This window comes from Phalacrocorax carbo, chromosome 12 (genome assembly GCF_963921805.1).
Source record: "Phalacrocorax carbo chromosome 12, bPhaCar2.1, whole genome shotgun sequence".
Lineage (NCBI taxonomy): Eukaryota > Metazoa > Chordata > Aves > Suliformes > Phalacrocoracidae > Phalacrocorax > Phalacrocorax carbo.
In genome coordinates, this window is record NC_087524.1 from 22,589,890 (window position 1) to 22,616,919 (window position 27,030).

The window sequence follows — 27,030 nt, forward strand, 5'->3', positions numbered from 1 at the left end:
ACTATAAAAGGCTATTTTCTTATTTCATTAGAAGTTGTTGCTCAGAAGGAACTTATGCTAAAACCTGCACAAATCGTTAAACCAGACCTGAATTTCCAGCTTGGAGATGCCGTGATGTTGCCGCCAGCTTGCAGAGAGCCGCGTGCAGGTGGGCATGGCTTTACGGCCCCCGACTGAGCGAGAGAAGTTGCTCAACGCAGTCCAACAGGAAAGGCTGAGGAAAGTGATGGAATAGTTCTACTGTTTCTTTTTCACTTTTTCTTTTGATAAGCAAATCAGAAAAAAATTCATTTCGTGTACACTTTTGCTTGCAGTTTCTAGAAGTGCTTTGTCCCAGTACGTGGCACCGACTTGAGCAGCAAACACAAAACAGTTCCCGCCGCTCAGGGCCAGCCTGCGGAAGCCCATCCCGTAGCCCAGCATTGCCGTATTTCTCTGGGCACCTGCCAGGCAGACCCCCCCCCTCTTTCCCTGCCTCAGAGGTTTGCTCAGGCTGGTTTAACTTTGGTTTTCAGGTCTGTTTTTCCTCCTCTGAGAAGGTTAGGCTGATTCCACTGATTTCAAAATCTTAAAATACATTTTTTGGTTGTTTTGTTGCTGTTGGTTTTTTTTCAGCTGGCCTTTGAAGTTCATCTTCCCTCTTTATCTCCCTGACACTTTGGTCAATAAAAACACACAAAAAATACAAAACCAAAAAAACCCACAAATCTTCAAGGGCTGATTTTATCTCTGTCCACAGTAGGTAAATGCATGCTCTCGTCTCTCCAGAGAGCTCTCTAAGCTCTGCCTTTCTGTCTTGGGTTGAGCATTACCAGCATCATAACTTATTTATGTTCTGCTTGGCTGAAGAGGACAACGCCTCCAGCGTTAAAAGGAAATACCGGAGGGCAGAGGCGAGCATTATTTTCTCCTTTCCCTCCTTCCCTTCATTACAGCCGGAGACTCCCTCTGATCGCCGCTTTCTTCTCTCCGTGCAGTGCTTTGGGGAAGGAGGGCTCCACAAAGAGCATACGCTCCCGCAGTGGGGGTGGATGCGCTTGCTGTTTTAAGGCAATGCTCCCGACTGATGCTTCTTCACAGTATGTCATTCATGTCACGGGCCCGATTTGTATTTTGTTTGCTGCTTGAAGAAATCATTTTGTTGAATAATAATCTTCCTTGTGTGAGAACTCCTATTTTCAAAACGGGCCGTGAAGCGGCTCATCTCTTAATGAGTTTTCCTACGGGCTATGAGCTGACATCAAGAACCTTCTCCACTTGGCCTCTTTTGCAGAAGGATTCATCGCAGATGCCAAAGTCAGCTGTCAGGTGCAGAAAAGCAAAACCGTTCCAGAGCCGTAGCGCTGCAAGATGAACTGCACGCCAGCGTGTTTCTGAGATCGCCCACAAAGACACCTCCGGAGCGAAGAGCGGCTCCAGGTTTGGAAGATCTCACATCATGACAGTCTAACACAGCTTCTGCCGCTCGCTCCGTGCGCTCGCAGTGGCTCAAGTTCAGCCGTGCGAAAGCACAGAGCTCACACACCATTTAACCTGACGTTGCAAGACTGAACAGGAGCAAGCGGCGTGGTGCTTTGGGCCGGTGGCTGTCACCAGAAGAACTGGGATCCTTATCACACACCCTTGGAGTCCCATAAATACCCGCTGTGTTTACTGTACGGGCCAGTGGAAACTCCTGCAATGGTTGCCTGCTTGATTTCTCTTACTCTCTGTTCAATTATCTTTAGCTGTCTTAATATGTCAAGGGAAAAGACCCATTACGTTGCTCTAAAAACACCGCCATAGGTTCTCATCTCAACACCGTACACCAACAAGGACGTTGCACTAGTTATGGTTACAAGTGGACATTTTTTCTTGGTTTATTCATACAATTAGGCAAGCTACCTGGCTGTTTCATCTTTCATAAACTCGTCTACACGTCTTTCCCCTCTGTTTAATAGACCCGATCAGAGTTCTTAAACCAACCCCCCCAAAACAGGCCTTGCTGCAACATCCTTTCTCCTTCCCTTGGGGCACTTCTGCTTTTGTTTCTAAAGCCTTGGTAGCGATATCAGTCTATTATTTTGCTTCCAAACACTTACTTCTGCTGTGCGATATATGCTTTGTAAATCATAAATATGCATCCAGCTTACCTAAAAAAGTTTGTTAGCCCAAAGTATTTCTAGCTAATCATTAAACTAATCATTACTGCATTCAAATCAGTTCCTTTCATTCAAGTGATAATGTTCTTTGTTATTTCATCCATCCATAATAACACTTTCCTAATTTTATTTTTGTAAGATTAGCTCTTAGAAAACATTCAAGTATGTTTTAAAGAAATACATACTAAAAAAGTTACTGAGACAGAATCCCAAATTATTATTTTCTTCTCCCTTAGGAAAAAGAATGGTTATTTTTAATGTGCAAATGGATATTATCTTACATTTTCATGGGAAGATGGGAAAATGGAAAGAGGAGACTCTCTAAGCAGCTTTTAAAATATCAGTTAACCCAGGTCTTTGGTAGGAACACACATTCGGCCATCTTGATATTGCTCATTAAAAATTATAGAACAGAATCACCATTACCACTCAGTAAAGACTTGTGACTGACCTTGTAAAACAATTTAAGTCCCCAGGCGCCTTGAGGATTGCGAATTTCAGACAAGAGCAAGAAGCCTTACGTTATAAACCACAAGAGCAGCCCTGTGCCTGGCACGACTGCAGAGCGGTCCGCGCTCCCCAGCTGCAACCCCCACTTCTTGTGCAGAGGTCTCCAGGGCCGACAGAGGGTTGCGGTTTTCTGGTTTTCCTCCTTTTCAGCAGGGACAAGCCTTCCCCCGAGTATGTCCGGACGGAGAAGGTGCCCAGGAGCAAGGGAGAAGAACTATACGCGTTCCCATGGCAGACTTGTGCCTTTCCTCTCCTAAAGGACAGCTAGAGGTGGGGAAAACTGCCTGCTTCAGGCTTGGGCTTTAAGGGAGACTAATAAAGACTGAAATCCTCTCTTCTTATTAGAAAATTCCTCCGCTCTGTTTAATTTAAAAATAGCCTTGGCAACTCCTGGTAGGGCTATTCTACTAGGGAGGGGAAAAAAAAACAACCCTAAGTTTCTCTTTAAGATATTTTTGAGCAGACAAAAATTGAAAGAAAGCAAAGCTGAGCTGACAAGCAAACTCCTAAAGGGAAAAGGCAATTCGTTCAGGAAGGTCCTGGTGCTAAATGGCAATTACACCTTCCATGGCATTGCTTCTCGGTAACCGAGTTCTGTGTCTCTTGTTGTGACCCCACGTAGAAGTGGTCCCTGAGCTCCTCAAGGTCTTTTGTGTGTTGGTTTGGGGTTTGATTGTTGGGGTTTTTTTGGTTTTTAAGACCTTCCTGAGTTCTTCATGGGGTCTTTCAGAGAAAGCTATATATAAAAACTATAAATATACTAACAGCCCTGGTAGACCATGCTGGGGCAGTGGTGGACTTGGTGGAAGGAGCTGAACTGGATTCTCCAGTATCTTTCTAAAGAGAAAAAGCCCCAATACAAGTATTTCTAAGTGATATGGCCCACCTTTTAAATAATGCAGTTAGCAGACCGTGAGAGTTTAATGCCATTCCTAAAAAGTTATTTACTCACTTAAATAAAGACATGATTAACTCTATGGCCTGCCCTCTTCTAAGCTCCCCCATTAAAAATCCTTCTGTATTTATGGGAGCGAGCCAGCAGAACTCATCAGGTGGGGAAAGTGCCACGTTTCCCGTAAAGGCTGCCACGTGCCATAGGTGAAGGCTTTCCCCGAGCTAAATGAAGCCGCTCTTTTGCCAACAAATTACAAATAAAAGTACCCCCTTCCCCACCCAGCCCGTAGCTGAGCCACGAGCATCACCCCTCAAGCTGCACCAAACGCCAGCCAGCACCGCCTGGGAGCCACAGTTCTGGCAGCCGAGGGCTTGAGCAGAGACCTGCCGCTGCCCTGGCCGACGTGCACGACCTTGGCTTCTGGAAGCCTCGCCGAGGCCCCAGCGGAGAGACACGTGGTGGTACCTGCCGCCGTCCGTGGGGGAGGCAGCGCAGGCACGTCCGTCCTGCGTCACCAAGTGGCGCAGCCTTCATCCCTAACCGCCTCCCGTGTGTCCGAGCAGCCTGAACGGAGCGATATTTAACATCGCAGTGCATCAACGAGCATTTTAGTTACCCGCATCTTTTAAAAATTCCTCAAAATGTCAGTGCTATTTTTACACTCCTCTGCAATCCCTTCGAATTTTGCTATTACTCTCTTACGTCGCTTTCTTATTTTACTTTAAGTCTGTCAATTATTCTTCCTTTGGTATGAGCCGGAAAGATGTCCCTGTCTGTGATCCTGTAGGAGGAGAGTCTCAAAGTGGTATCGCTTATCTCGACTTTCAGCAGCCCAGTCCAGACCACGGCCCACCTCACAGCACACCCCTGAGGCCTTATTTTATTTCCACCTCCCCTTCCTCCACATTATACACCTTCGAAAAGATAGAAAATCTTGTAGTTACGAGTTTGGGCAAATAAGCGATCAAAGTCTTTTAACTGGCTCTTTTTCATCCTCTAGGAGTTTTACAGACCCCCAAACGTTAAACCGCAACTGAGTTTGGTTTCTTGAATCTCGCCGAGTTTCCACCAGTGACGGGTGGTTTCTTCAGCTCCCCAGTCCATAGCAAAGCCCAGGCTCCCCCGAGCAGGACCAGGTCAGCTGGTGGGGCTGCACTGCTGGGGGCACGCAGGCGAGAGCTGAGCACGATCGTGCAGAAACGGGAGAGAAAACCCCCAGCAGGCCAAACGACGAGAAAAAGATCCCCACCGATCCCGTGGCAGGGAAACGTGGCATTTCACACAGCTCCGACTGAAACTGGTAACATTAACGCATTATCAAACTCCAGTTTGTTCAGTTTCTGTATTAAAAAGTGCCAGAAGTGCAGAACATTTCATGCTTTCATCTTCCAGAAATAAGTTGACAGTACTTGATGATTTGATCGCTCTGATTACATTATTATTGTTTGTTGAATACCAATAATAGCAGGCTTAAAAAAAAATAATTCCTCTCATCACTACTTGCTCTGTAGCGGCGAGATGTGCTGCGACGGGCCATCGCGGGGGGGATGCGGCATTTCCCACCGCTTCCCAAAGCGGGTGCTGGCGCGTTCACATCCACGGGATGGAGGCGAGCGGGAGGCTTTCCCCCGAGCCCCCCGCGCTCTGCTGCCGACCCCGGTGGGCGCCGACACGGGGCCAGAGTGCGGCCCAGCCGCGGAGCAAGGGCTGACGGCTCCCGGGATGGGCCGGCCCGCGGCGTCACACCGGTGGGCTCTGCTCCTCCAAACTTGCCTCCTCACACTTCACAACGCCGAGCAAATCTGCCAAGTTTTGGGTCTGGTTTTTTTTCATCTACTAGAAGGTCTTCCGAGCCAATTTTAGTTTTAAAGAAATTGGCTGTTTCCTACAGAAAAAGTGATGTGCCTGATTAATCTCTAGATCCCTCATATCAGGGCTTTGTCATTAGGCAGCTTTCTTTCGTACGCACCACTTACTCCAGTAATCAGATAAAATTGCCAAGCCGTGGCGTTACGGCGGAGCGCTGTTCTGCGGCTGCAGAGACAACGTCCAAATGAAGGGTGCTGATGAGCGTAATAGCGCTTGCAGTATTAGCAGCAATATTTACGTAGCCTCGCGAACGCGCTCTTTCGTCTGAGGGCTCTGCATACGGGGCTGGGAAATCGTCTTGGCCTTCTCGCTTTCCAGCAGCGAGGCTTTTTACCTAGGTTTCTCCAATGGCAAGCTGGGCTGCTGCCAAGCCCAGGCCTCGGCACGCATCAGAGGGTTCGAAGGGAAAGGAGGAGTTTGTGACTTGATCCAGCCCGGCAGCAAGCGAGAGAGCACGTGTGCTCCTTCTGTGAGAACATGTAATTTCTCAGGAGCTGGATGTTCCTCCTAATTACAGACGAGCTACTGCCTTTGGATGAACACCTGCCCTCCCTCTCCCCAAACTCTCTACCCATCATCTGTGTTGTAACTTCACTGGTAGGGCTGTCTATATCGCCCTGCCGGCTTTGGGTGAGGCTTTCAGCTCTCAGCTCACAGACATAATCTGAAATAAAGCAGATCACCTGATGCAATCAGAGATCAAGTTTTCAGTCGGTCCGTGTAACCGCTGCAGCCCCCCAGACTGACCCAGCATGCCTGAGCCCCGTTTGGAGCCTCTCTGCAAGCACCGAGGGGCGATTCACGGAGACAAGCCCGCGTCCCTCCGGCCAGGGCTGCACGACAAGACAACCCGCAGCAACCCGAGGGCACCCAGCACACGGGGACACAAACACCCCCGCTGTGCCCGAGCCCTGGCGTTCATTCTCCCCTGCACCCTGCGGCGGCGCAGCCTCACGCGTCCCCAGAGCCAGCCATTTCCCAGCAGCGTCTTAGTTCCCATGGCAAACGTTTGTGCTTCCTAAATGTAACAGAAAGTAGAGCCGAGTATTTTAAACGGGGCAGGACGTATCTGGTTGGTGTAACTGTGACCTGTCTTTGGACAGGGCTTATACATGGTGATTTGGTGATGGGTCTCTAGAAGAACAGTCTCTATATGAGTATCAGCATGGCACGCAAGTGAGAGTCAGCGTAGTGGTTTTTCGCTACCAAATGAGTAGTAAGAAAACCATCTGTTCTTTAATTTGGGTAGGATCCAAACTAAGTTAGTTTTAGAGCGTGATCTTTAGATGAACGAAGGCTTCTTGGGGACCAGCAGTCGTTGTTTTGCTCCCCGCCAGACAGGTCTGGCGCTGCTCCATCTCCTTTTCTTGGTCAAGAACATGCCAGTTTGTGCTTGCCCCAGCTTCGGTACCAGGCACGGCAGGTCCCAGGTCTGCCTCTGGTGTCACAGGTACGGCCACACGCATGGAAACGGGCCTCGGAGGGTTTTCTGCCCAGTTAGTGATGCACATCTGGATGCCTCGGATCTCCCAGGGACTGACCAGAGGAGCTCACCCCCAGCAGACCACCCTCCCGGTACAAGTCCACATCCCCACCAGTGGAAGTCAGACACGAGCAGGGTATTTGCCAGACTGACCCAGGCTGCAGACGAGACGAGGGGAGCTCCCCCCGTCCCCCCCCGCACCCCGGATAGCCCTGGGGAGGAGCAGGGTGCACCCATACCCCACGGCCGGCAGGCTCTGCAGCGGGGCTGCAGTGCCGGGGCGGGGTTTAGGAACAACGAAAAGGAAAAGGCAAGATTTTAAAATCAGGAAGTTTTAAGTCACACAATTCACTGGCTCAATGAGGTCAGTAATTAATCTCTGGAAAACAAAACCCTGACTTCAGAGACTACCCTGCTCCAGAAGCAGCTTTCCAAACACGGATCACGACGTTTGCTCAGGTCTCTAATGGGTCTTTTCAGGCTGACACGTTTAGTTTTGAAGTGAAAGAGTTATTAGCAATAGGTTTTTACACGTGGTTTCTCTCTCAGACCCTGCCTCGCTGCTGTAAGCAGATTACACTCTACCAGAATGATGATAACAATTAAAAAAAAAAAGTTACTCTCATGTCTAACTAGTCACCCTAAACAGCACAGACTTGAGTTGGGATCTTCCCAGAAAGAATTGCCAAATCATCAGATCCGATCAAACTGCTAGTCATAACAGATGACAACAAGCCTGAGTTGGAAGCTGCTGCCGGGGCTGAGCTGGCTGTTAATCCCGGGGAAGCAGCACGAGCCTCCAGCAAAAGCCCAGCTCTGCGGCAGGCAGCGAGTTCCCCCGGCCGCAGACTGCTCCTTCAGAGGCACGGCGCGCACGGGCGGGAGCATCCCTCCGCAGGGAAGAGTTCTGAATTAACCTGGCATTTTCATGGTACGGCTGCACTGCCGAAGTGTTTGCTCTACACATTAAACCAGTTTGAATACAAACACAACAACTGTTTCAAACTGAATTCTCCGTTAGAGAGGTGAGTTTTCTATTAGCCTCAAGGAGCCCGCCGCTCCCGTGCAGGGCCCTCCGCCACGTCCGCTGGGCTCATCTCACCGCATCACCCCTGAGACACCCCACAGCACTAACGCACGGCGACGGGGGGCGGACACCGCAGCCTGCGCAGGAGAGGCTGCTCTGCTCCCCAGCGAGGGGCACCGACGTGCTGCCATGGCAAACGACACTCTGTGAAAGTTTAAGAAAGGTTTAATAAACGCTTCCTTTTCCCTACTGATACGTGGCGTTCAACAGAAGTCAGAAACGCCCGTTTTAGGCAGCCCCGCACGCTGACAGACAGATTTTCCTTGAGCGATGCCTCTGGAGCCGGACGAGCAAGGCGTAGGATCAGTCTCCTTGTTACCTTCCTTGTAGCATTAATTTTCCTCCTTAATCCAACACAGCTTTCTGCGGTTATTAAAGTGGTTTTAATCCAATAAAACATAAGCAGTGTGGATCAAAGAATATCCCAGAGGCACAATACACAGAAAACTGCTCATGTAAAGTTCAGCAACATAAAATGCAAAGCCTGTTTACTGCATACGCAGACAACCCAAGGTAGGAGAGATCCGTAAGATGTGTCTGTCGCTTTATTCCCCGTGCCATAACGCCGTCTATCCAATTAGCGTCTTTGACTAATCACTAGTTAACATATTTCAATTAATTTAATTAACATGTAATAATGTCACATCACACAAAGATAACACTGTAACTTGTTTTCAGATTAAATTCTATATTACTGCAGAACGTGCCTGTTCCTAAATGAAATGCAAGCTGCTCTTCTCCCTCCCCAGCACCTTTTAAGAATGGGCAAAGACATAAATTCTGCAAATCTGAACTCGTTAAGCGAATGTGCGAGTTTCATGAAATCCGTAGGTGTCAATTCACCCAAGCCTATCTACTCACTTCTTGAATTCTAGAGGGCAGATGGCAGCAACCAGGATCTGACACGAGAATACTCCCCCCGGCCAGTTACGGCGCTGCCCAGCTCGTCCCTCCCTGGCTCATACCCCGTGGATGATCGGACCCGATTCGAGCCTGGTGCTTCACCAGCTCTCAAAGGGCAACCAAAGCAGCAGCAGTCGGCTGGCATGTCTCGCCCTGCTCCTGGAATTTCAGTTCTCGTTCGGACCCAAAGAGCTTATCGGGAGCCCAGCACCCAGCCCCCCAGTTCTCGAAGGAAACCGGGAGCCAGGTGAGGCCACTTCCCAGGTCTCAGCAGAGCCCAAGGGACCCCGCTGCCAGACCTTCCCTTGCATTTCACACCGGCCTCTTCAAAATTCCGCGTTGGTCTACTGGAAAGCATTAAAAAAATAATAAAAAAAAAGAAATAAAGATCACTTTCAAAACAGCAATCTTGATAAAAGCGTAAGTAATAGCCCATAGTGCTCTGAAAGGTGTTTGCTTGTCAGCATTGTTTTCCGTGTGCACACAATGATAGGAAATTGGCTACAGCACAAGTCAGGTCCAGCAGAAAGAGCCGGGGAAAATCAAGTCACGAAATGCAGGGATGGGAGAGGGGAGAAGAGCGACGGAGGGAGGCAGCATGGCAGCGGGAGGAGGTTGGGATAACGTTGCTTTCTGTAACTCCACTGGAGTTTGCCCAGTTTTCTCTATCCTTCGCTCTGTGTCTCTGCCCAGGTCGCAGCGAGGCTGCTTCTGACCCAGACCACCCTCGAGGCAGCCGGAGGCGAGCTCTCTGCTCCCCCAAACTGCCGCCTGACCGTGGCTGCTTGTACGCTGCCACAGGCACCGACGGCCACGCTTTCTGCTGGGAGAGCTTTCATCTCTCAAAGCACCTCCAGATATCCAGATATCAGCTGAGCTGCCCTACTCAGAAACCGTTCCCCACCACCCGCTGGTCGCGTGCAAGGCTTTGCGCTCCCCGTAGCAACGGCAAAAGTTACGCTTAAAGCCTCTTCTAACCCACGAGCAAGTGCCTTTGGTGCACTGAGGAGGCTCTCCGGCGAGCCTCTAGAGCAAACACTGCGTTGGCAGGTCACCAACACAGCAGAGGGGTCAAGACGATCGCCTGCAACGGCACAGCCAGCTCGGAGCGTTGTGCTCCCGGGCAGAGTTTCTCACCTATCTCGGCAGAAATTTCGACCACCACCAAATACCCCACGTGAGCAACTCCTGCAGCGACTGGAGAACGTGCCTCTCCTTCGCTGTCACGCAGTTGCGTTGAAGGATGAAACCTGTAGAAGCGCCAGAGCGTGATGTACCTCTTTGAAAACAGCGAAACATGGTTTAATACTATCTTTATGAATAAAAAGGAAAGTATACATTACCCATCCTCAATAGATCCTATGCTTTCTAAATTTAAAAAGGTAATTTTAAACAGAAATTCCAACTCAGTCGAATGAAGCCTACTTCCCTTTGAATTCCCCTTCTGGTGTCTATGGTAATATTTCTGCTAAAGGTGGCCTAATCAGAGGTTGCGCTGCACCAACTGGAAAGTAATCCCCATAAAAATCATGTCAGAATTTCTCTTTGGAATCCAGTTAATGAAAGGACAAACAAAATACCAGCAATATTTCCAACCTTTGAAAGCTTCCCTCCTGAAGAGTTCTTTTAAGTGCTAATTAATCAAATCAGTGATATTTTGCTAGGGTCAGTGATTCATTACTGCTGCAGTAGCTGAAACTGAAGAAGTCTGAAATATGAAACAAAATAGATCATATTTCTTCCATAGATGATCAAGCCGCATTTACAGGAAGGATAGACATTAACTTGAGTCAAATACGTTCTGAATCACTTTTTTTCATCTCTCTCTCTCCTTTTGACAGCAGCACGGTATGAGTGAGATGAGATTACCAGAAAGCTTCCCTTTGACATCCCCCCAGCTCTTGACCGGTGCAGACGAGCATCGCCACGGTCACCGTTCCCCCTTGTGACTAACCCAACACGAGCCCGGTTGGGCGGAAGGTCTTCACATCCCCAGCAAGGTTAATATATGAATTTAGTCATATTCTTCATGCAGGACCAAAATCTGGCTTTGACTGCAAGGATGTGGAAGGCGTTTCTGAATTCAAGGCTAGTAACAGAAGTCAGCTTTCTCCTCACTACCTCCCTCCCCCTTGGCACCCCTCGCATCAGGGCTTTTTAAAAAGTGCATCCAGAAAGTAATGCTAAGAAAATAACGTCAAAAGGAAATGCAAAGAAAGTATTGTTAAGAAAAAGCAGAGAGCGCAGACTGGTGAGAGGCCAGCAAGAAGAAGGGTAAGAAACGGAAAGAGGACGAGTAGAACCAGGGGGAGAGAAAGACTGATACTTAAAAATAAGTGCGAACAGTAAGACGAAGGAGGAAAGAAAATAATGAGAAGAAAGAGAACAAAGAAGCTCAGTTAAAAGAGAAACAAGTTTTAAAGCATCTTACAAATGACTGTTTCTTATGTGGTGAAACCAAAGTTAGGCAGAACCTGATCCTTACCACACGCTTCAGCCGAGCATTAGAAGTCAGCTGAGTTTCTGCACAGAAGAGGGGAAAGCAAAGGTGGCCCTGGAGAAGCTCAGGATCCCACAGCTGAAGCTGGGGAAAGACCAGACGCACCGGCAGGAACACACGCGGTGTGAACCGTTACGTATAGAGTAACTTCATAGGCAGGTAACTTCTACGGATCATCCCGAAACCTTGCGCCGATCGACTGCGCACCCGTAGGCCAAACGCCAACCGATTTAATTTATCATCATATTCCTCAGGAAACACGCTCAGACATTAACCTAATGCAACTGAACGTGTGAAGGATTTGTCTTCATCAGCGAAATAAGGTACACGCGGGTCCTTCAGCGCCTCGGTTGGAAGAAAACATTTATGTAATCTCAGTGCCAATCTCAATGCCACAGAAACACAATTTAGGGTTTGACATTATGAGTTATTACAGGCTATTAGATTTTTTATTTGTTTCTTTCCTTTTTAACTAATGCTTGTCTTCAAAATAAAAATTACCTGCAGGAACTTCTACCCGCAATTACATGAACATAGTATAAAGATTGTCACGAAAGAAAAAAGTTGGCCGCTTTTTTGGGGCAGCAAATGCTGCTCCAGATCTCCAGTTTGAACAATCTTTGTGACATTGAAGGTTTGCCAGAGGCTTCAGAACAACACAGGTAACATTACAGGTAATAATCACTGTCCTAACCAGTAATTTGTTGGAGATTATAGGGAAGAATTATTATTATTTGATGCTGCTTTCAGTGTATTTGTTCAAAGCTACAAAAATACTCATAATGCTTTGGGTATGTCTCCACTTCAGGGCATCATTAAGTGCTGGATTTTTCTTCTGACACCGAAAGGTCCAAAATCAATGCGTTTATTGGTACCAACACTCCTGTTCACCCCTTTTTTCCCCCAGAAAGGGGTTGAATACCTTTGGCTAAGTATGTCCCCTTTCCCATCTCATTCACATGCTGCTTTGCACAATGAGCTGTTGAAAAGTGTCAGCCTAAAATAACCAGGTGGCCCCCGAGCACAGAGCTTGTGGGGAGAAGCAGCATTTAAGTTGTTCAGTCCTTGGAGTTATCGAATAAGAAGAAACCTCAAGTGTTTGCATGCTATTTTTTAAGGAAATATTATGTCTCAAAGTCTAGGAGACGATTTATTTGCCCACCAAACGGAGCGGGAGCTGTGCATCAAGAGTGGGATGAAGACTGAGGTTCCTCTGACAAGCTGAATAAATCCAGATTGAGAGAGAGGTTTGTAGAGCTCTGGGTCTGGCTTAAGCCTAGTGCTCCTGTAGGCTTTGCATTCCGACCTTCCCATCTCAGCTAAGCCTGCAGCAGGACACCGGTGGACGTTGACAGAGCGTTGCTCCCCTGCTGAAGCCAGACGATGCCCTGGCGCGGGTGGCTGCTGCGCGGCGTGGGGCAGCACAGACCTACCTGCCCACGCGCGGGAACGAGCCCTCGCAAGGACTAACCGAGGCAACGGCACGGCTGAAGGTACCGACTGGGCAGCCGCACATGCGAGTTGGTTTGGGTGGGTTTTTTTCATTTTATATTAAAAGATATAAATGAGGACGATGGACCAGATACTGCATTTGTTGCTCAGGAAACCCCTAATGGAGCTTAGCAGGTCCAAGCTGCTGAAGAACATCACAGTCTGCCCCGGGTGATGCTATACGGGCAGCTTCCAAGGGAGCTATTAATTATTAAGGGTTTGGGGTTTTTTTTTTTTTACTTTTTCCAGTGACAGCTGAAGAATTTAACACAGCTTGCGTACGGACGAGGTGTTTTCTGTTCTTAAACAGAACATCTTTAAAATGTATATGAGAAACCAGACTAGCCAAGTGAAAACAGGAAGGGCTTTTTTCAAGAAGGAAACACATGAAAGGATGCTTTTAGTGGAGAAAAAGAAAATATTGGCAATGCTAAAGGCCCTCTGAAACCCTCTGCGGTAGCCAGATTTGGCGAGACTGAAAATTAAAAACCTAATGTATATATCCCCACTGCTGTTGTAACGTGGATTCAAACCCATGGCATTGTTCCTTCTGATTTTATTTCTCCCAGAGACTGTTTCAAGCAGGTTTGACTCTAGGCACCTAGCTGGAAGTATTCCCCACAGCCTCCCATGCAGATAGTATTAATATTTTTCTCCAAAGGCATGTATCTCCACAAGGCTTTGCTACACTCATGACAAGTAATTAAAAGATTCAGAAAACCTTCAGGACTACACCCACACACATGAGAACCACATGGCAACCTGCTGCTGCTGAGCCACTGATAATAGCCTAATTAATTTTCTATAAAAGAACAAAGTTGAATAATCACCTCTACAAACCAGCTCCCGTTCATTCCTTCGCAACCTCCCCGGCCACGTGCACGCGGCCACGCTCGGCGGGGAGGGACGTGCGCTCCCGGTACAGCAAGAACAGACCGAGCTTTGCTGGAAGCATTTATTTCGTGTAGGTTTTATTGGAGCTGCAACCATTTATTAAATACCTCTCCTAAGCACACGACTTTGCCAGTAAAGCGTGGCTGGTCTACTTGCAAGCACAAGCGGGTGCGTGCCTTCCCCTTGTAGGTCCTTGCGCAAATTAAACGAGCACCCGAAGCTACAGAGGCAGCACAGAGGAAATAAGCTGCCAACGCCTGCAGAGAACAGAGCTATTAATCACGGGATTGAAAACAGAGAAGGCAACACCTACAAGGCTGCGGTTGCCCGAAGTCGCACCCGCGGGGGCCGTTCAGCACATCACCGCCTACGTGGCGGGAGCGGAGCATCCTCAGCGCCATCGGCCCCGAGGGCCAAGGGCCACCACGCGCCTTTAAAACGGGACGATACCGGTGAAGGCCTGCGTTATTTTATGGAGGACTGACGCGGAGAGGAACTGTCATCCGAATCAAGATGGAAACAGGGCTATTGGGTGACACGAGGAAGCACCCCAGAGCACAGACCAGAGCCCAGGGCTCTGCGCAGCCGGCAGGAGTCGGCGAGAGACGAGCGCCGAGCTGAGAGACGGGCTAGGGAGAGTGAAGGAAAAAGGTCAGGCCCAAATTATCCCCAATTGGAAAACGAGAAACAAATTGAAATGTTAGAATAATTTATAAAAACCGTTTTGTTTAATTTACAAATGGCCCTGTTATCTACTTTGCAATCTCTGTAGCAATGGCAGAGAAAGGATAAGAGCGTCAGATGAGAATTATAGGGTAATGTTATTCATAAGCAACCCTTATCTGTCTCTGTACAGCTTGCATATTTTTATAAATAGCTAAATTCTTTAACCATTTGAAGTTTGGAAGCAGAGATTCACGTCTCACCTCATTTCTCAGGGGAAATGGATTTATGTCTGCCATACGGCTGACTTCTAATTAGTCAGAGGTTTTCAGCTCGGTGGTTTTGATGAACTCTCCGCAATACTGAACCACCGGCTGTGCGAACACCAGAGTCCAGCCACCGACACTGTGGAAATCACAGGTAGCATTTTAAAGAGGAAGAGGTAACTTGCTCAAAGCACCATTTCTGATCTGTGCTCACTCAGGGAGAACCCTCGCCCGTCACTGGATTAGACGAGGCAAGCACGACCCCGTTCGTTCTCTTCCCTATTCGCTTCTTCACGTGTCAATTATATTCTTCAACAAAATAAATGGGTGAATTTCAGCAATTATGAAGATATTCCTATAATCAGACATAACAACAGCTTTAAAAGCTTTAAATACAAAGAGTCTACTCTCTTAATATGCTTTAAATTGCAGATTAAAGTAGGCCACTGTCATTATGACTTTATTGTCTACTTTAAAATTTTACATGGTGTAAAGTAGTAATTTATTTTTTTACTGAGAGCTTCCAAAAAGTCAAGCTGAGAGTGGTTTCTAGGGAATAAATCATCTAACTGCTATAAACATTTTCTTTAAAATTGCTTTTTCCACAGTTTACTAGACCCTTTATTTTGAAGGAAGCAATTTAGGGGAATTTTTCACTGCAGTTTTAGTGATTAATAATTAAGCTCACACGGTTTGACTATTTTGGGATTTCTAAAGGCAAATCTTCACATCTCCCGTCTGATGCTGATCTACAGAAATGAGTAACATGCATTTGAAAATAAAAGAACAATGGGAAAACAACGTGTTAAGATAATATTGATTTGTTTAAAATTAGGCAATTACTTTGAAAGCATCGGTGGACTGATTTCTTCCCCTGCTTTGGGTGTATGCTGCTGTCTCACCAAGGCAGAGACGGGGAGTGCCTGAAGAGGCTACGGAGCCGGAGCCGTGTCAGGGCGCCTCGCAGAGACCTTCAGCCGCTCACAGCGCTCAAGGCGAAGGGCATAAACGCCCTGTCCGAGAAGGGCTGCTGCAGGATGGGGCCATTACTGTGGGAGGAACCCTGCGCTCTTTGCTCTGCCAACCTCTCCCTGAATCCCTCTGGGAATTCCCATTCACCCCCAGGTGCAGGCACATGAGCCAGCGAAGCCAACGTTTGCTCAACCACCCTTGTGTGCCGAGGTTTATACACTAGTAGCTGTGAAAAACACATATTTCTTGAGAATACCTCTTGGCACCCTACTGGCTGCTGCCTTCACATGACACTCGCCACCACAATACTCAGATGAAGCTTCCTGAAGGCAGAGACCTCACAGAAATCAGTGACTAACTAATATATGGTTAAGTAATGACGGACCATGCGAGTTTGGGGGCCTCCTCCCACCCCCTGCCACTTTTTTTGGGCCCTGAGGCTTCGCAGAAATAACAGTTAATGGCACCCAACAAGAGCAGAGCAGGAACGCAGGTCTGAGAGAAAGGGGCACTGCAACAAGCTCATAATCTGAGGACACAGCTGAGAAAGATAAGTAAAAAATAAAACAACAGCTAAGCTGAATTGGGTTAGGCCTTGCAAATTTTGTTATTAAAAACCAGGTAACAGAACTTCGTACCCTGAGCTAAGCAGCACACTCGCACAGGAAGGTGCCCAAGTATTCTCATCAAGAAAAGATTTTTGTTTTTTTTAAACAGAATAGGGAATATTATCCTTGTTTTATAATATGGGGAGTTGAGGCAGGCTGAAAGTCTTGCCCTGGGTAAGGTAGGTAGTTTAAGACTGAGGCATTAGTCTTATGACTTATCAGTCAAATTAACTGAGGCATCTTTAGCCCCCATTTTATCAAGCTACTTCATCATCTCCTGCCTTCTGTTCGTCACATTTCAGCCTTTTTCATGCGTAGCAATGGGCCATAACCATTGTAATCCAACATAGATCCATCTCACATTTCAATAGAGACAATAAAAAGATAGATAAGGAACAAAAGTTAGAAACTCTTTGTAACATCTTCATAAAGGAAGGAATAAAAGTATGCGAGACAAAACTCTGAAACAACATCCAATAATTGGCAATATTTACAAGAGATACATCACTAATGGTTCATTTAACTTTGCAATACCTTAAATTCGCTCATTTTGTGAAACTGGAATTATTCATAAGATAGTTTATTACAAGTAGATTAATATTCATTGGACAGTTGGCAGAAGATGTATGCTTAAAGTTTCTGAATTGTTTTGCAAAAGAAAAGCCATAATTTTATGAATTTTGGACAGAGAACTGATTGCAATCAGTATTATCCAGAAGTTCATTAGACGCTGAAATACTCTGTGTAGAAAGGCATCATTTAAGTTAATCACTACCTGGTTGTCAGGCAGAGAACAGCTTGCAGAGTTCAATGTTTTATAGTCTTGGATTGCACATTACACCTCTCTGAAAAGCAAGGATTTAGAAATGTGTTCGTACTGCTAGTAAGATATGGCTTATTAGAGGTAATATTTTTTGTTTACATAAACTTCGATATAGCCAATTCCTGGGGTATTTGAGAAACAATAGTTTCCAAATGTAGAGCAACAACAGCTCAGATCTACAATCTCCCAGGCTCGGGGAAACACCTCTCCTCGCCTGCCTTCAGTGAGGACTAGAATACCTACGTTATTTACCAGCCAGGGATCGGTTTCAACAGGATTCCTACACACCCAGCCCCTGCCTCCGCTCTGTTCCTCCATCCGCTTAAATCACTGGCACGTCAATACAGCAAATACAGCGGGAAGCTTCCACCGCTGGGATGCCCAGCTCTGCCGAAGGACGGGGCCCAGGACCACGACAGGCACCAGTGAAGGGTTCGGTAATTTACCTTGCACCAAGACACCCGAGCAAAAATTAGCAGAAAAGATGTATGCACGTAACGCCGGGGGGGAGCGCGCTGGCATGCCCTTATGCAAAACACAAACAAGGGAACACACAGAAATAAGTGATTTGTTTCCTGTGGGTTTATAAGTGTTAATTGGAGGGCCAGAGCGCTGCCCTCCGGCAGCCGACGCGCTTCCCTGGGCGCCTGGACGCCCAGCCACAGCGAGCGCACGCCGCCGGCATGAAGGCTCCTTCCCAATCCCGAACCGCGGATCATTGGCGCGAAGGCTCCTTCCCAATCCCGAACCGCGGGTTATTGGCACGAAGGCTCCTTCCCAATCCCGAACCGCGGATCATTGGCACGAAGGCTCCTTCCCAATCCCGAACCGCGGATCATTGGCACGAAGGCTCCTTCCCAATCCCGAACCGCGGATCATTGGCACGAAGGCTCCTTCCCAATCCCGAACCGCGGATCATTGGCGCGAAGGCTCCTTCCCAATCCCGAACCGTGGATCATTGGCACGAAGGCTCCTTCCCAATCCCAAACTGCGGATCATTGGCACGAAGGCTCCTTCCCAATCCCAAACCGCGGATTATTTTTCTGGTGCAGAGCAGCAGACTGGCAGTTTTTAAAAATGCATCTCAGCATTAATCCATCCATCCATGTTATTTATTTGTCTACTACCATAGATAAGCAATGCATACTACTAAGTAGTATTTCTACCTATGCTGGCTCCAGCTGGTCACGGTGATCACACGGAAGGTGCCAAAGCAACCGTCTCATTGCCCGTCCCCCTCACTTGACAGGCGCATCTCTATTGTACCCGTGTTAGCCGACAGGACGGGGAATGCAGGAAGAGCAGATATAAAACTGTCAAATACAAAAAGAAACTGCAGTAATGCTCTCATCGTGAGACAGCAGAGAATAAGGAAAACACATCTTGGATCAATAAAAAAAAAGCACTTGCGCTTCTAGAACTTGTCTAATTCAGAAACCTCCAAAATTACAAATGTTACCTCATGCCTGCCAGTGACTCCTGCTACCTCCTGTTATTAATGGTTTTTTCTTCCTCAAGTCTTCCACTTAGTCACGCGCTTTCTCTCAGCTCGACAGCACCGTGACACTCCTAAATGAGCATTTTCTTTTATTTGTTTTTGCCCCACGACGAAGACAGAACATTACCTAGCAAACAAAGCAAGCGCACAGCGTGTACGCCTTCATTACAACCTGCAAAAGGAGATTTCACCATGGAATCCACCGTTCTTCTCTGATTCTCAGTAAAGCTCACCTTTAGGTCTCTTCTCAGTAATGCATTTAATGCAGTGTTTCACAGCTGGCTGCGTAAATCACACTGTGTAAAATTACCTGATAACATGCAATTAATGATGACAGCTGCAAATGAATGCATTTTGAATCAGCAAGTAAGGCTTCACTTAGGAAAAATAAAATTTGATTGTCGCTTCATTAGGAAAAAATAATGTTTTTAATACACCCGCCATGGCTGTGCTCCGTCAGTAGCGCACCCCTAGCGAGAGTAGTGGAAAGACGATTCTCAGGCATTTTGAACTCCTTTTTTACTTTAAGCTTGAAAATGCCCCCTGAGAAAGGGCACTCGTCCCCCTCTCCCCCTCTTCTAAATATAGAGGGGTTTGAAGAATTGGGAGAAGGGTACAGCACAACAGAAGGTCTGGCCAAAATAAAATGAAAAACCCAATACATAGTCAAATTAGTATCTAATTTTTTACAATGCTAACAACATAGAAGAAATATAACCCATGAACTTTGGGGCTTTTTTCCCCACCACTGTCACTTGTGACCCACATAGTCCTACCACATGCATAATGTTATGCCATGGGAATCCTTGAAACCAGATAATTTAATACATGTATATGCAAAATCAACGCACATTTGAATTTCCTAATGAGAACAGAGCTTTTGTAATAAGCCTACTTGTGGTCTAGGTATTCATAACTATCCCATACTAAACTGAAAAGAGGTAACCATTTATCAGTTCATTCAGTATTTGCAGGAAACGTGGGGCTGGAGATAACGAGTTCATCATATCATTGTACCTAAAAAACTCTTTTCCCAGGGTAGGGAAAAGCAAACAGTGGTTACTCGGTGGCGAAAACTCACGCACATGCACTTATACATTTGAGGAATGGTTATCCTCACCATTTTCTCCTAAAATCCCGCTTGCACACTGATGCCACTATCGGCACTGGAGAGCCTCCCCCCCCGCCCCGCCCCGAGCTTGGGTTTCCCATCACCAAGCGGAGACGCAGCGGCACTCGTGAGCGGGCCCCGTGGTTAAGGCACTCTTTAGCAGCTCGGAAGGGTTACAAATTAAGTGTTACATGTTCGGAAGGCAAATTTAACAGCACACTCAGGCTAAGCGTTGACATGGTTCACCGCAGCGCGGGGTCGGGCGAGGCAGCGCCACTGTACGTGGCCCTGCAGCCTAGAACCCCCCCGAGCAGCAGGGACGGGGAGCTCGCCGAGTCCTTGCCCAGCACAGAGCCCTACAGCGTTAGATTATCTGCCAGCGGATAAATCACATTGCAGACATCCCCTTAGCCATAATTTGTGCAAGATTATTTCAGAGAGGAATGACAGATGCAGGCAAACCACATATATCATTGGGGGAAAAAAGAAAAAAAGGACTTTTCTTTACCAGTCATGCAGAAGGTCTGAGACCGCACTTAAACCAGGTTATTTTTAGTCACCTCCCTATTTCAGCCGGCACATGAAACAGCGGCAAGGAGCGGAGGCTGCAGGAGGAGGCAGACTGTGGCAGGATGATGATGCCCTCCCATAACCCACAGAGCAGTGAAAGGGGCAACGAGAACCAACCGCAGCCGCGCACCATCGCACCCACCCGCGCCCTCAGAGCCACTCACCGGGACAGACGGACAGACCTTGTACCTACTGCCTTGCGAACAGCCCCTGCCCTCCCCAGCCCTTTTATCCCCTCTGGCTGCGGCTTTTTTTTCCAGGTGTGGGATGGCCACCAGGTGTGGGCAGTGAAGGCGAGACCCACCCTGCCCTTACCCTCCTGCCTTTCCATGGGGGAGAACTCACCCTACCTACTTGAACCTGAGGCTGCTTTAGCCCCAAAGCCTTTAACTCTTTCCTATCTTGTGTCAGGCGAACGACTGGTGACAGCAGAGCTGCAAAAGCAGTGCCCAGGTCTCCCCTGGTCCGAGCTGCTGACCCCCATCTCCCACCTCCCAGGCTAAGACGTGGCTAGGCAAGTGGCAGCACCTCGCCTGTGTTTGCTCTGCACATCGCGCGTTCTCACCCTCCCGGGGTGAAGCTGGTGGGAAAAGGTGTTTTTCTAGTACATTTAAAGCTGTTTGGGAGAGACACTGAGATTATACGCGTGACCTTAATATTTCCCACTTTAGGAGCAACATCATTTTCTGCGCTCCCAGGCTGTGCTGGCAACATGATGAGAATGAAAGGTGCCAATTTGCTGGGGAGCACCAACATTTGTCTTTAGAAAGCAGAGAAAGGCAAGGCGAAAAATCAGATCTTTGCACTTGCTGGCTGCGGCGGTGGTCTGCACAGGAGCGGTGGGGCTGGGCACAGAAGCTGTTACTCTTGCCTAAGTTCAAGAAAACTGAATTTACCTGTCTGGGTGTTTTGCACCCCCAAAACCTGCCATAATCCTGGTGTGTTGGGGGAAGGTGAGAAAATAAAGAACCTGAAAAACCCCAGCCTGGCTGTGAAAGCCAGCCAAAAGGCTTTCAGAGGAAGCCTTCAAAATAACTGCGTTCCCACCTCTTTATGTACAGGCAGACTTTGCTTCACATAAGTCACATGTATGGCTTGTGCACGGCTTTGAAGCAGAACTAACTCTACGTGTCCTCTCCCATTACAATATGTTTTTACTATTTGGCATTTCATCTATTTTGCTTTGATTTTGATTTTATCTGTTTGTTTTAGCGCTGCAATGAGAATTGAATTTCTCTCCCCTCAGCCCCAATCAGCTGAGTTGTTTGCTTTCCCATTTCATATCTCCCTTCTTCCTCTTTTCCCACCCTTACAATCCTGCTAACTTTAAATCTAGAAAACTCCCTGAAATTGCCCTGCATAAAAATTGGCTTAGGTTTCCGCAGGAGCACAGTGAGCTTAACTACATATCCGTTATTAACTTTAATAGATGACATGTCTCAATCCCTTAAACTTTCTGCTTCGTCTTAATTATCCGGAGACACTGTTAGCACCAAGAAGCCGAGCTCAGCGTTGAGGTTTATTGTGCTAAACGCTGCACATAAACATGTTCCAACGCCTGCAGGAGGTGCGGGTGTCCTTCCTCCGCAGTGGCTGGGGGGACCGCGGGGAGCCGGGGCTGTCCTCCACCTCCTCTCCTCTCCATCCCAGGGAGTGGACGGCACCGGCCAGGACTGGAGGTGCAGGGGTGAAGCCCAGCCTCAGACCGGCACAGAAACCCCTCGCTGCTCCATGGGTGCAGCACTCAGCAACGACATGGTCTTTGCTTTGTCTATCGGGGCACCTGGGCTTTCCTCTTCAACTCAAAAGGAGGTGTCACGAGTATAAAGCCAAGTAGGGAATTAGGTCAGACTTTTCTACCAGGGAAGTTCCCATGCCCCGGGGCAAAAGCGGTCTCTGCTGTGGCTGAAAATACCCATCCCTTTGCCGCTAAAGGCCCTGCATTTGGCTAGCTGTGCATACAAATATGGGAGCGTTGTGCTGACAGCTGGATCAAAATGCAGTAAAGTGATCTGGAGGAAAACCCGAAATCCTGCAAATGTGACCTTCCCCGAAGTGTTCTTCTCTTGGTATTTCAGTGCTGGGGAGAGCTGGCTGGAAACGGCAGGGGCACGTTCCTCTGACAGAGCAGAGAACCAGCATCCAGGGCAGAGGGAGGCTCCGGCCCAAAGGGTCTAACACGGGTTATTTGCTAACATGCGAGGACTGATTCCCCTCTGTCCTGCTGCTGCTCGTGGGTTCGGCGCGCGAGGAAGCTGCCCGGGCTCCAGCCCCTGCTGGGACGGGGTCGTGGAGGAGAGCCCAGCCAGCCCGTGCGAGGTGCTGCTGGAGACGGCTCTGCTCCATGGCAGGGCATTGCTCCGCGACTCCGGCGCGTAACACGCGGCAAAAACGAGAAACGAGAACGCTGTTCGGGTGTGACCTATTTGGGTGTCACCACGGTTGGCCTGTGGCAGTGAAAGGTGGAGAAGGGTTTTGCTTATGGAAATTAATTTCTGCCTTACTGACAGCTCAGCTCCTGGAGCAGGGAAAGGATCTTAATTGCTTAAGCTCAGGAATTGACAGACCAAAAAACCCTGAAACCCAACCCATTTTCTGTTTAGAACAGATTTTTTAAGTGGCAAAGTGATTGTTCCTTTAATTTGTTTTCCTTTCATACAGTCTGACAGCTGTCAGCATCCAGGAGGGTGTGAAACGCTGCAGGGACCGGGGTGCAAGTCTGGCTTGTAGCGACACTGGTCACCGTGGCTGTAGGGCACAGCGTGACACAAATCTGATCCTACGCGCTGGATTTGGTCCTTTTTATAACTTTAAATTGAAAGGTTACTTGGATGGTTCTTGTGATTTTACAAACTACACGTTTCTCTAAAACTGGTACAAGACCAGCTTTAAGTTTCCCAGGAGTAGGCTGATACCCTCACGACTGCCTGACCTCAAAACAGTCATTCTACATGACTGAGCGAAGACATTTAAGACGTTTACCCTGTCGCAGTGTAACCCCCTGGAGATGCCCAGCTCTCCCCTAAGCCTGTGCCAGTGCACCGAACCTCCTGCGTGCTCCCCTTCCTCCCACCTCCTCCCTTCCTCATCCCCCTCACCTGCATACAGGGATTTTCTCCTTCGCCCTGGGCTGCTGCTCAAATGTCCCATGCTTTAAAGCCTAACAAAGGCAGGGATTAACAGCAGCAAAAAGAGCAAGAGAGCAGCTGAGAGCCTGGTAGAGCTGAAAGCGTCCAGAGAGAGGAGATGGCTGAGAGCAACATTTGGAATTAGATGTTTGCAGAAACCCGCCTCTCTGGTCAGATGTTTTACCAATGAGACTGGTGCCACCTAGAAGGAGGGTTTCCTTTTGAGAAAGATGAATTTAGGTGAGAAGAGAGCAAGTTTGGGAGGGCTGGCTGGGAAACCGATGAGGCTTCCCAGGGAAAGAGAGGTTACCTCTGTAATGGGCACCCACGCGGATGTGCTTATTGCACGTGAGAGCCGAACCCTGAGATGTACCGCTCCGGTGGCATTCACGCGCCCGCCTTCACCTCCGTCTTCCGCCCACGTGAACCGCGTGCCCGAAGTCCCAGAAGATGGGGCATCACGAAGTCCGAGATGCTGCAGAGCCCATCGACACCGCCGCAGGGGGAGAGAAATAATTAGGCAATCTCCAGCTCCCCAGGCGTGCGCTGGGCTCGCGGGCAAAGTACTGCTGAAACCCGCCTCAGCGGCGTGGGAGGGCGTTTTTTCCTTTCCGATACATTCTCCCTCACAGCATCTGCCCAGCTATGCAGGCTCCGTGCCACAGGGCTTGCTCTGGGAGAGGCAGGCGGCGGCCGGGCAGGCCCGCCCGAGGCAGGCGAGGGCTCTGCTGCCGCGCCACAACGCGCCGACGGTGCCACGTTTGCAGCAGAAGTATTTTATTGACCCTAACGCCGGGCACCGGCGGGATAGTGGCTGCCTGCGACAGCCAGCTTCAGCTGCGTTCTGGGAAGGGCAGCTCCGGAGGCAGCGGAGGAGCTCAGTTTCCATGAGCATCGAGTCCTCGCCCTCTGGACTTCAACCACAGGAGCAGCTTTTCGTAGCGAAGGCTGGGGCGCTCGGGGCGGGCTGGTCCCGCGAAGCCCCTCCACGCAGGTCGAGCGCTGGCTGCTGGAGCGGCGCGTTCCCACGCAGCCGCACCGGGGCGAAGGGCTGCTGAGCCACCCGTCCTCATTCTTCATTCTTTCCCATCACTAACAAGTCAGAAGACAATTTTTGGTTTTGTTTTTGTTTTTTTTTCTCTTTTATGAAATAAAATCAGTAGCTTTCATCTGAATTTTGCACACGAGTAGTAAATCCAATTACTCCCCATTGTTGCAAGCAGGGCTGACACCTTCTCGGTTATTTTCTTTCCTGCCCTCCCCTCTCTTAGTAGCCCCGTGCCTGTGTATTTCTGCAAAATTAGTAATTTGTATAAAAATGCATTTCCTCTAGCAAATACTTTGGCTTTACGGTTTCTGGTTTTGCAATGCAACGAATATCCTCACTGCAGACCTGTTGTTTCCTTTGTAATTCTTAAAAGGGAGGAAAACAGTTAAGTATTTGTAAAGCCTTATCCTTTCTTTTCAGAAGGGGGAAATAAATGAAGTGGGTTTCATTTCGCAAGGTTTTTTTTCAGTTATTCCCCGCGGCAAAATCTTGAAGCAGCAGCAGCAGAGTCAGGTTGTATCAAGCATGAACAGTATCATACATAGCGCTCCCTCTCTCTCTTTTTCTTACGTTTCGACATTTGAAATCATCCCAGCAAAAGTCCTCTTAATTTTATATGTTGCATTAATTTCAAGTCAAACGCCTGCATTATGGCGAGAGTCTGCTGAGTCAGGCGTATGTACATTTTTTTTCTACTTTTATCATTATTCCTTTATGGTTTCACAAAAATTGGGTCTTATTATAATTCAACCGCCCTGACTGATACCGTGCAATTTGGCACCGAGTCCTTCTTTATAGTTCTCTCCAAATTCACCTCTTCGTACAAGTGGGTGTCTTTCATTATGGCTGACATTAATACTGAATGAACTAACAGCTGCTTCTTGCTAATGAGCCAGAGCAAAAAGAAATCTCTCTCGGTGGCTGCAGTTTCAAGCTTGGCAGCTTGCCTGCCGAAATCTCTTAGAAGGAATCTGGCTCACTAGAAGCAGGGGGTCTGAAATGCACTTAGCTTTGTGTCGAGCTGCAGTAACATTCCATGCACCGACAGTACGTTTCCAGGTGGGAAAAGCAGGAATACGTGTTCATTTCGTGTACTTTCTACAGTAGAAGTTAGCTGTAGTACTGCAGCTCTGCGTGGTCACGGCATAAGCATCCCAGTGCCTGAAGGTTCCTAATATTCTCCCCGTATCCTATGTGCGATGTCGTAACACAATCAAGAACCAGCAGATGAAGGAAAAAAATTAATTTACGTATGAAAGAAGACCCTCACCACATGGACCTGAGCAGAAAGACCGGCCGGACAGTGCTGCCGACGGCATCCGTGTGCCTCAGACCAGGGCCAGGTACCCGGGGCAGACCCGGCCCGGGAGTCCATGGGCAGTGTGCCACCGGGGCAAGCGCTGGGGGCTGAATTCTGCCCGCCACCTCGGAGGGGGACCCCATGCAAGCACAGCCCATGGCCAGAGGCACCTGGGGATAACGGTGAGCTGAGGAATTGCACAGGGTAGATTTTAGGCTTCTGTTAAATCCCGCTGAGATCCGTACCAATAGCCCGTGGCCCTCAGGTGAGCACATACTAATTTACACTGACGTCGGCTGACGTATTTAAGTGCGCCATGTCAAAACCCCCTTTGCTCTCCTTGAAATGCCATTTTCAGGAGGGTGAGGGGACACTGAACGTGACGGTAACCCCAGAAGGTCACCGTCAGATCAAAGACGTGGAATTGTTAACCAGCTCAGGATACTCTACCACATATAATGGTAGAGATCAATATAATTAATTAACATAAAAATAGCTAGCAATTACAGCTTTATGTGTGCTTATATATATATGCATACACACAAGGCTTTACTGCGAGTGATATTTTTTCGAGGGTTTGGGGTTTTTGTTCCCAAACAATACATTTGGAAGAGCCCCTAATTTGCAGAGCTTTTATTACAGTTGAACCACCAAAGCATAGACTTCCCCACTTAAATGAAACACGTCTACATCCTTTCCCCATTTTTTGTGCACTTCGCTTTATCTTACCCAAAGTTTGGCCAGCCTTTTTGGGAAACATCACGTGGAATGACCATTTTGAGCTAGAACAGTGACGCGGAGCGAGTCCAGGTGCTGAGGGTAGAGCATGGCCAACCTCCCTTTCCCAGGGGACACAGAGCGATGCCAGGCAAGGGCAGAGCAGGCGGCACTGCAGCTCCCGGGAGCTTTACCTTTACTCTGCCAATCATAAGAAGCTTTCTTGACTGGAGATGGGTAGTTTTTTAATAATTTCACTAAGATAAACTGTGCATGTATTGACGGTCTCTCCAGCCTTTGAAATTCCGATTACCAGCAGCAGCGCGTTCCAATACAGCTCTATATTAGAGGTCAGATTTAACGTTAAGGTTAGAGCTAACCAGGTTTATATGGACAACCGAAACTAAACCCAGATGAAACACCGACTCGGCTATTTTAAATAAATGAACGCGTTGAAAGAGGGTCCCATCCCATAGTTGACAGCGTTCGGCTGAACCCCAGCGATACCATTTGTAGGACATCCAAAATAAAAGCAAGGGGCTGCAGCCCTGAA

The 27,030-nt window shown here is 48.2% G+C and overlaps 1 long non-coding RNA gene across 1 annotated transcript in view; it reads right to left on the reverse strand.

Annotated features, from left to right (window-relative positions):
* LOC135315528 (uncharacterized) overlaps positions 1 to 23,863 on the reverse strand; it is a 33,757-nt gene extending 9,894 nt beyond the window's left edge. The window contains exon 1 of the long non-coding RNA XR_010375022.1: positions 23,786 to 23,863. This is a non-coding gene — a long non-coding RNA (uncharacterized LOC135315528). The remainder of the gene's footprint in view (positions 1 to 23,785) is intronic.
* Between the last annotated feature and the right edge of the window lie 3,167 nt (positions 23,864 to 27,030).